The sequence below is a fragment of the Dendrobates tinctorius genome, unplaced genomic scaffold (genome assembly GCF_039654945.1).
Source record: "Dendrobates tinctorius isolate UK_male_01 unplaced genomic scaffold, ASM3965494v1 ptg000163l, whole genome shotgun sequence".
NCBI lineage: Eukaryota > Metazoa > Chordata > Amphibia > Anura > Dendrobatidae > Dendrobates > Dendrobates tinctorius.
In genome coordinates, this window is record NW_027361830.1 from 485,069 (window position 1) to 492,401 (window position 7,333).

General features: G+C 49.6%; 1 protein-coding gene and 1 long non-coding RNA gene across 4 annotated transcripts in view; one reads left to right on the forward strand and one right to left on the reverse strand.

The window, feature by feature from the left end:
• Positions 1–321, reverse strand: part of RIPK1 (receptor interacting serine/threonine kinase 1) — a 92,726-nt gene extending 92,405 nt beyond the window's left edge. For all 3 annotated transcript variants that reach the window (XM_073550130.1, XM_073550131.1, XM_073550129.1), the window contains exon 1: positions 83–321. The gene's annotated coding sequence lies outside the window, so the exon portion shown is untranslated. The remainder of the gene's footprint in view (positions 1–82) is intronic.
• On the forward strand, positions 311–7,121 carry LOC141052833 (uncharacterized). The gene is made up of 2 exons (XR_012220907.1): positions 311–386; positions 7,030–7,121. It is a non-coding gene; the product is annotated as an uncharacterized lncRNA (long non-coding RNA).
• Positions 7,122–7,333: the final 212 nt, after the last annotated feature.

The following is a 7,333-nucleotide window of genomic DNA, read 5'->3' on the forward strand; positions in this document are numbered from 1 at the left end:
ACGCCTGGCAGCTCGCCACACAGGTCACATCCACCTGTCCACACAAGGCCTCCCTCACCTTTCATATACAGGTCCCACTCACCGTGTGCGGCATGAACTGTCTCCGTGGACCCCCCCCACTGTCTTCTACATGGCACGTACTGCACTGTGCCCACAGGGGCTTCCTCAGTTCTCCGCTGACACAGACACTCGTGCGGCGTCCCCTCCGGAGTTCCCTGAGAGCCTTGCTGCTTCCTGGTGGCCGGTGTCGCCCTCGGCGCCGCCCCTTCCCCATTACGTAGTCGTGACAGGAATTCCCGGGTGTCCTCCCCGGTGTGTGAGGCGGCGGCCGCTGCTGCTGCCCTCCGTGTGGGTCACACAGCCTCACAGCCACATATAAGCTGCAGGTATTCTTACACTGACAGAGAGGGTAACTGAGCAAAATGGGCGATATTGTGACAGAACTGAGGACAGATGTACATTTACATAACTGAGCTGCAGAGAAAAGGGGCTTTATAAGGGGCTGACTCAGCTCCAAAATGCTCAGTTTATTAACCTATTAAGAATGCAGCATAGTGCCATATGCTGAAAAACAGCTCCGCACCATGATGTTCCTGTCTCCAAACTACACTGTTGTTTTGGTGTTTTTGGGGTGATATGCAGTCTTTTGGCCTCCAAACATGATGTTTATTACAACATCTAAAGAGTTAAAATTTGGTCTCATCTGACAAGACTATATTCCCACAGTATGTCACAGGCTTGTCTAAATGCTGTTAAGAAAACTTTAAATGTGCCTGAACATGCTTTTTATTTAGCAGTGGAGTCTTGATGTTGTTGTGAGCAGGTAGCGGGATGCAGTGACAGACAGGAGGCAGAGCAAGGGTTAACAGATTTATTAACAGTGGTATACTCAACGCAGGGAGATAATGGGTTAAGCAGGGGGAGTAAGGCTATGTGCCCACGTTGTAGAAATGCTGCGGAATTGTCCGCAGCATTTCCGCAACTCCCTGCCGTGGATAAAACGCATGCGGAATTCACATGCGTTTTCCCTCAAAACACAAGCGTTTTGCAAGCGTTTTTAGCTTGCAGAATGCTTGCGCCTTTCCAAGCGATTTGTAGCATCGCTTGGAAAAGTGATTGACATGTTGGTCACACTTGTCAAGCATAGTGCTTGACTAGTGTGACCAACTTTTTACTATTGATGCTGCCTATGCAGCATCAATAGTAAAAGATAGAATGTTAGCAATAATGAAAAAATAGGGATATACTTACCTCCTGGCGGCCCCCGGAGTCGTCCCGCCCCTCATTAGCACTGCCGGCATCTTCCGTTCCCAGGGATGCCTTGCAACAATGACCTCTGATGACGTAGCATCACGCGAGACCGCTGTGTCTTCAGAGGTCAGTCGCGCAATGCATCCCTGGGAACGGAAGATGCTGGCAGCGTGGCTGAGAGGTGGGAGGGCTCCGGGGGCCGCCGGAGGGTGAGTATATCCCTATTTTTTATTTTAATTCTATTTTTAACAGGAATATGGTACCCAGGGCCTGGAGGAGAGTCTCCTCTCCTCCAGACCCTGGGTACCATCCGTACATGAAGCGCTCACTTTACGCATGGTGGGCATAGCCACATGCGTAAAGTGAGTGTTTCAATGCATTCCTATGGCGGCAGAATCGTCAGGATTCCGCAGAAATAATGAACATGCTGCAGATTTTACGGTTATGTGATTCCGCAGCGGTAAAATCCGCAGCATTAGCACAGCAACTGCGGAATCCCATAGGAATGCGTTTTATTAACATTTTTTAAGTGTTTTCGCTGCGGCGAAAACGCAACGTGGGCACTTAGCCTAAGGGAGGTGATATTGGCAAGGTATCGGTGTAAGGAGAGGTATGAAGTAAAACAACAGTTCATGAAAGGGTCAACTTATCAGTCCGCCGGCTTCCTGACTGCAGAGCTGTAGGTTCCAATGATGGTGCGCACGCAAGTGGCACATGGTGTCACCCTGAAGTAGCTGGGAGGTCCGGTTCCTGGTGATGACGGTGAGTTCTCGTTGTCCTTAGCACGGTCCTTGATCCACGGTTTGTCGCACGGGATGCAGAGCAGTCTGTGTTACTGCAGCGCGTGACTCAGCTCCGCTATTGCAAGCAGGTGAAGTATTACACAGTTCTAGCTGAGTCACCTGGTCTGTCCTAGGCGGCACGCACGCAGCAACCAAGGGACCGGAGAGTCTGTAACTGTCGGTCATGGGAGACAACTGGCACACTGCAAGTTTCTGTCCACAGTTAGGGTTCCTGAACACAGATGATCTACGGTGCGGGCATGTGCTGTCACGGTGCTCGTGGGACGGAGCACCAAACGTCCCCTGCTGCGCGCTCTGTCTTCCCGCAAAGTCTCCTCTCCCTTTCCCGCTCACAGCCTCTTTATAAAAGGCACGCCCCCTGCTGTATAGTGCAGAGGTCGGTCCGGGTCAGAAAGCTTTCCCCCCCGACAACAATAATGACAGCCCCGAGAGTTCCGGAACGGCGCAAGAGAGGTACCCCGGGTCCGGTTCATCTTCTTACATTGTGAGCATGCATACAGGCCGTGGAGGTTGAATGCATTACTTACAGTTTTCTTTGAAACAACTGTACCGGCCGATTTCAGGTCTTTCTCTAGCTCTCCACAGGTGGTCATTGGCTCTTGGACAACTCTTCTGATAATTCTTTTCACTCCTGTCTGAAATCTTGTGGGAACACATGGTTGTGGCCAATTTATGGTAAAATGATGTTCTTTCCACTTCTGGATTATGGCCCCCAACTGTGTTCACTGCTCACTGGAACCTTCATTAGTTTATAAATTCTATAACCAACGCCATCAGTATGTTTTGCAACAATAAGGTTGTGAAGGTCTTGAGCCCACTCACTGGATTTACCCATCATGAGGTGTTTCTTGTGTGGCACTTTGGTAATGAGACACTTTTTTATAGGCATCAGTTGAACCAGCTGATATTATTTTTCACTAAGTGGCAGGATTGCTTTCTAATTACTGATAGATTTCAGCTTGTGTCATGACTTTCCATGGCTTTTTGCACCTCTCTTTATTTGTTCAGTACTTTTCCCCTGTGTCATTTCTCTTTATTATACATAATTTATGGACATCTATGGGTTGATTTCTTTGCCTGTGTGAATTGGATGAATCATTACATCTGGTGAGAATTTCATGTCAGTACCACATTTAGGGCTTTGCCTGGCTCATCCCAATTGCCCAGGTATGGTGGAAATCGGGGTAATTGTATTAGAGGTTGATCATAGCTGTAATTTGTCAAAAACCATAGCCCGCCATCAACCCCTGGGGTTAGTAATGGAGATGTGTCTATCAGACACCTCCAGTGCTAATGACACGCCCACCAGGGCCGTGGGGTACTTGGAATCGGGTCGGCCAGTTCTTTGGGAAATATATAAAATGAGGTTGCACTCTATTTGTTTGGGAAAGTCACGGGATTGTGACCCGACTCCGTGACCCTGGCTGTGCTGTAAAATGGGCAATATATATGGGATTTAACGTGACGGCATCTGTGGTGTTCGGCAACGGATGGTCGACACTGCTAAAGGAGACTGCTGGGGCTGATGGTGACACAGCTGGAATGGTCCTGCTCTCTACAGGTGAAGCTAGACCCCAGGGCTACCGATTCCGATTATGTCAGGCTTCGTGTACCTTGTGGTGCAGGACTCAGGGAGCAAGAGATCACTGGAGGGCACAACTAGGGCTGTAGTTTTCTTTTCCTTTACTTGATGGTTGATAGTACAGCCCGGGGCACTGGTAACAGAACGTAATGGAGAGCCGGGCAGCCTGGACGCAATTTTGGATACACCTGGCCAGGTAGATACAGAGGCTTTCCTTCTGCGCTGTCCTCCCTTTTCCCTTGCTGCCTAACAGCTCACCCTCCTGCTGCTAACTGTCTCTCTCTGTTTTAAAAACAAACCGTTGCCCGCATGGCAGTCAGCTTGAGCCTATCACAGGTGCCGCTCCTTTGTGTCGGTTCCAGACTCTGGTATGCTGCTGTGCCGCCGGGTATTAGATCGGGCCAGGAGACCTGTAGTCCCCTGCCCTCCGTTTTTTGGCTGCCGAGACTTCAGTACCCACGCAACCACGGACTCCATTATCCGGTTCCTAGCACTCAGCTCTGGGGCGAGTTTAATCACAGCTCCACTACCCAGGTTCTGTTCGACTTCTCTCCTACTGACACCTGGTAAGGGGACCCCTCCTTGCTTCCAGGCATAACATTACTCCCTGTGAGGGAGGCAATCCCACTGTGGCAACCAGACTCCTGGGGTGCCATATTAACCCTGTAATAAATAATAGAAAGACATACACACAGAAATAAAAGTTTATTTGAATAAGACTCCCCCACACATTCCCTAGTTCACCAATTTATTTAAAATAAAGCCATGCAGGTCTGCCGTAGTCCATGGAATCCGCCGTAGTCCACAAATGAATAACTGAAAGGCATAAAGAGCGAGAAAAATAAACAACACACTCCATCGTTCACCAATTTATTCCCAAAACGTTTCCACGCAGATCCTACGTAGTCCAGTGTTCCTTGAATCCGGTACCGGTGACTGTGAATAGCAGGAACAATACTGCTATTTACAGGTGCTGGGTACTGATGTCCCCGCTAATCAAAGTTTCCAGCTCCCATGAGGCTACACCACTCATCAGAGTCACCGAATCTCATAGAGGGCGGCGTTACTCAGCAACTCTGATGAGCGGTATAGTTACTGACGTCACCGCTGTTCAGAGTTCACTTCCGGTAGTGTCTCATGAGCAATGACGTTACTGACGTCATAGCCAGGGCCGGACTGGGACTAAAATTCAGCCCTGGCATTTGAAGTTACACAGGCCCACTAGTCACATGGTAACTATTTAATATCTTTGTACACTTGTAGGTTACAAGAAGTGAGAGGAGATTAACATGACTATATAACATGTAGTCAGAGCTGTGCCCAGGATTTCAGCTCAGTCCTGTTTATTGCTTTTAAGTACAGTACTCCTCCCAAAGCTCTGTCCCCTTTTGTACGCACAGTGACAGAATTCCTGGCAGAACTGCTATCCATTGGGCAACCAGCCCCCCTGGTCATAGCTGCCCCTATCATACCTCCCGACTTTTGAAGAAGGGAAAGAGGGACAAAGACTGTGGCGCGCTGCGCGCCGCTGCAAATTTTAGGCCACGCCCGGCCACAACCATTTCACAACTAGTCACACCCATGTCCACGCCTAATCGTACCCATTTAGCACGGCTGATCACACTGACTGGTACTGAGGGCACAGTGGCTGGCATTATGGGCACACTGACTGGCACTAAGGAAGAGAGAAAACAGAGAGAGAGAGAAAAAAGAGAGAAAGGAGAACAGAGAGAGAAAGAAGAAAGAACAGAAAGAGAAAAAGAGGGGAAAGAAAGAACAGAGAGAGACAGAGAAAGAACAGAGAGAGAAAGAAATAAGAAAAGAAATAAAAGAACAGAGAGAAAGAAAGAGAGGAAAGAAAAAGAAAGAAAGAGGGGAAAGAGAGAACAGAGAGAGAGAAAAAGAGAAAGATTAGAGAGAGAAAGAAAGAACAGAGAGAGAGAAAGAAAATGAGGGAAAGACAGAACAGAGAATGAGAAAGAAAGAACAGGGAAAGAAAGAAAAAGAGAGAAAGAAATAAAGAAAGATTCTATAAAGATACTATAGCAGCCCGGCTCCCATTGTAGTGCCCACCTGAGCCTCCCGGTGCAGGACATATCATGATCCGCTCACATGTCCGGCATCCCCGATTCCAAGGCGATCCTGCTGTCTGCACTGTCGGAGGAGGACACGGTGATGGATCTGAAGCATTCCTGGTTCCGTCACAATCTCCTCAAGAAATTATCTCATTTCCGATCAGCTTCCAGCACATCACTTCAGGTGGAACGTCTTGTGTGTGTTTTAAAATGCTCCTCGGGGCTCCGCCGTGTACTCCTGTGTCCGTGGGAAAAGCCCACTGTGTATGCTTCGTACACACTTGGCTCCACTCCGTACATCCTGTACACATATGGCTCCACTCCGTACACACACGGCTCCGCTTCGTATACTCCATACACACGCGGCTCAGCTCCGTACACCAGGTACACACACGGCTCCGCTCCGTACACCTCGTACACGCGCGGCCCGCTCCGTACACCTTGTACTCACGCGGCTCCTCTCCGTACACCTCATACACGGCTCCTCTCCATACACCCCGTACACACACGGCTCCGCTCCGTACACCTCGTACACACACGGCTCCGCTCTGTACACCTCATACACACACAGCTCTGCTATATCTACCCTGTAAACCCCTCCTGACCCCACACATACTTACCTCATCCAGCACCATGACAACAGCACAGCAGACTCTTGCAGACACCAAGAGGCAAGGCTGAGGGCACAGGACCCGTGATGAGGTCACATGAGGGGAGGAGTCAGGGGTGACATGATCAGGGATCTGGACAAAGGCTCCTGATCATGTGACCCCTGACTCCTCCCCTCCTGTGACCTCATCACAGGTCCTGTGAACAGAGAAGAGAGCAGGCAAACGACGCTGTGAGTGGCTGCAGGGAGGAGGTCTCATGCTTCGGCGAGGATGGGGTGCGTGGGAGGGGGCGTGGCGGCTTATCCCCCTGCAGTGCTGGAGGGTTGGAAACTATAACCGCCGTGCCCGCAGAGGGCCGGCGGCAGGAGCAACAGCCAGGCCAGTGGCCGCATCAGCTGGCAAGCGGCCAGATGATCGGGCGCTGCCGCCCGCGGCCCACATGACAGCGGCCCAGCGGGAAAATGCCCGGTGGGTTATATTACCAATCCGGGCCTGGTCATAGCCCATGAGACATGGTCTGGAGTGACCTATGAAGCTTCATTCCCAGAACGAGGCTCCATATGTTGCAGTACAGAATCGGTGAACGTCATGGGAACACCATGGATTACAGCAGATCTGTGGGAATTATTTTTTAATAATAAATTGGTGAATAAAGGGACTGTTTCTTGTTTTTATTTATATACCCCTCTCTTTTTATGTTTTCTCAGGTTCCCTTTTGTGGACTATTTCGGATTCAGTGGTCCACGTCGGAACCCATGGACTAGATGGCTTTTTAAAAAAAATAAATTTATTACACAGGGCTAGAGTCATGGGTGTTTTTAAATTTAAATATTTCTGTGTGTTTATTTTTTTTTACTTACTGTGTTAGTAATGGGGGTGTATGATAGATGCCTTTCTATTACTAACACCAGGGTTTGAGGCCATCTGACAATATGTTGCGCTCAGAGGTGGCGCACATGGTTTGTGGACCCCCTGTGCCACGGCCAGGCCTACCTAGGAAGGGGCGTAGCT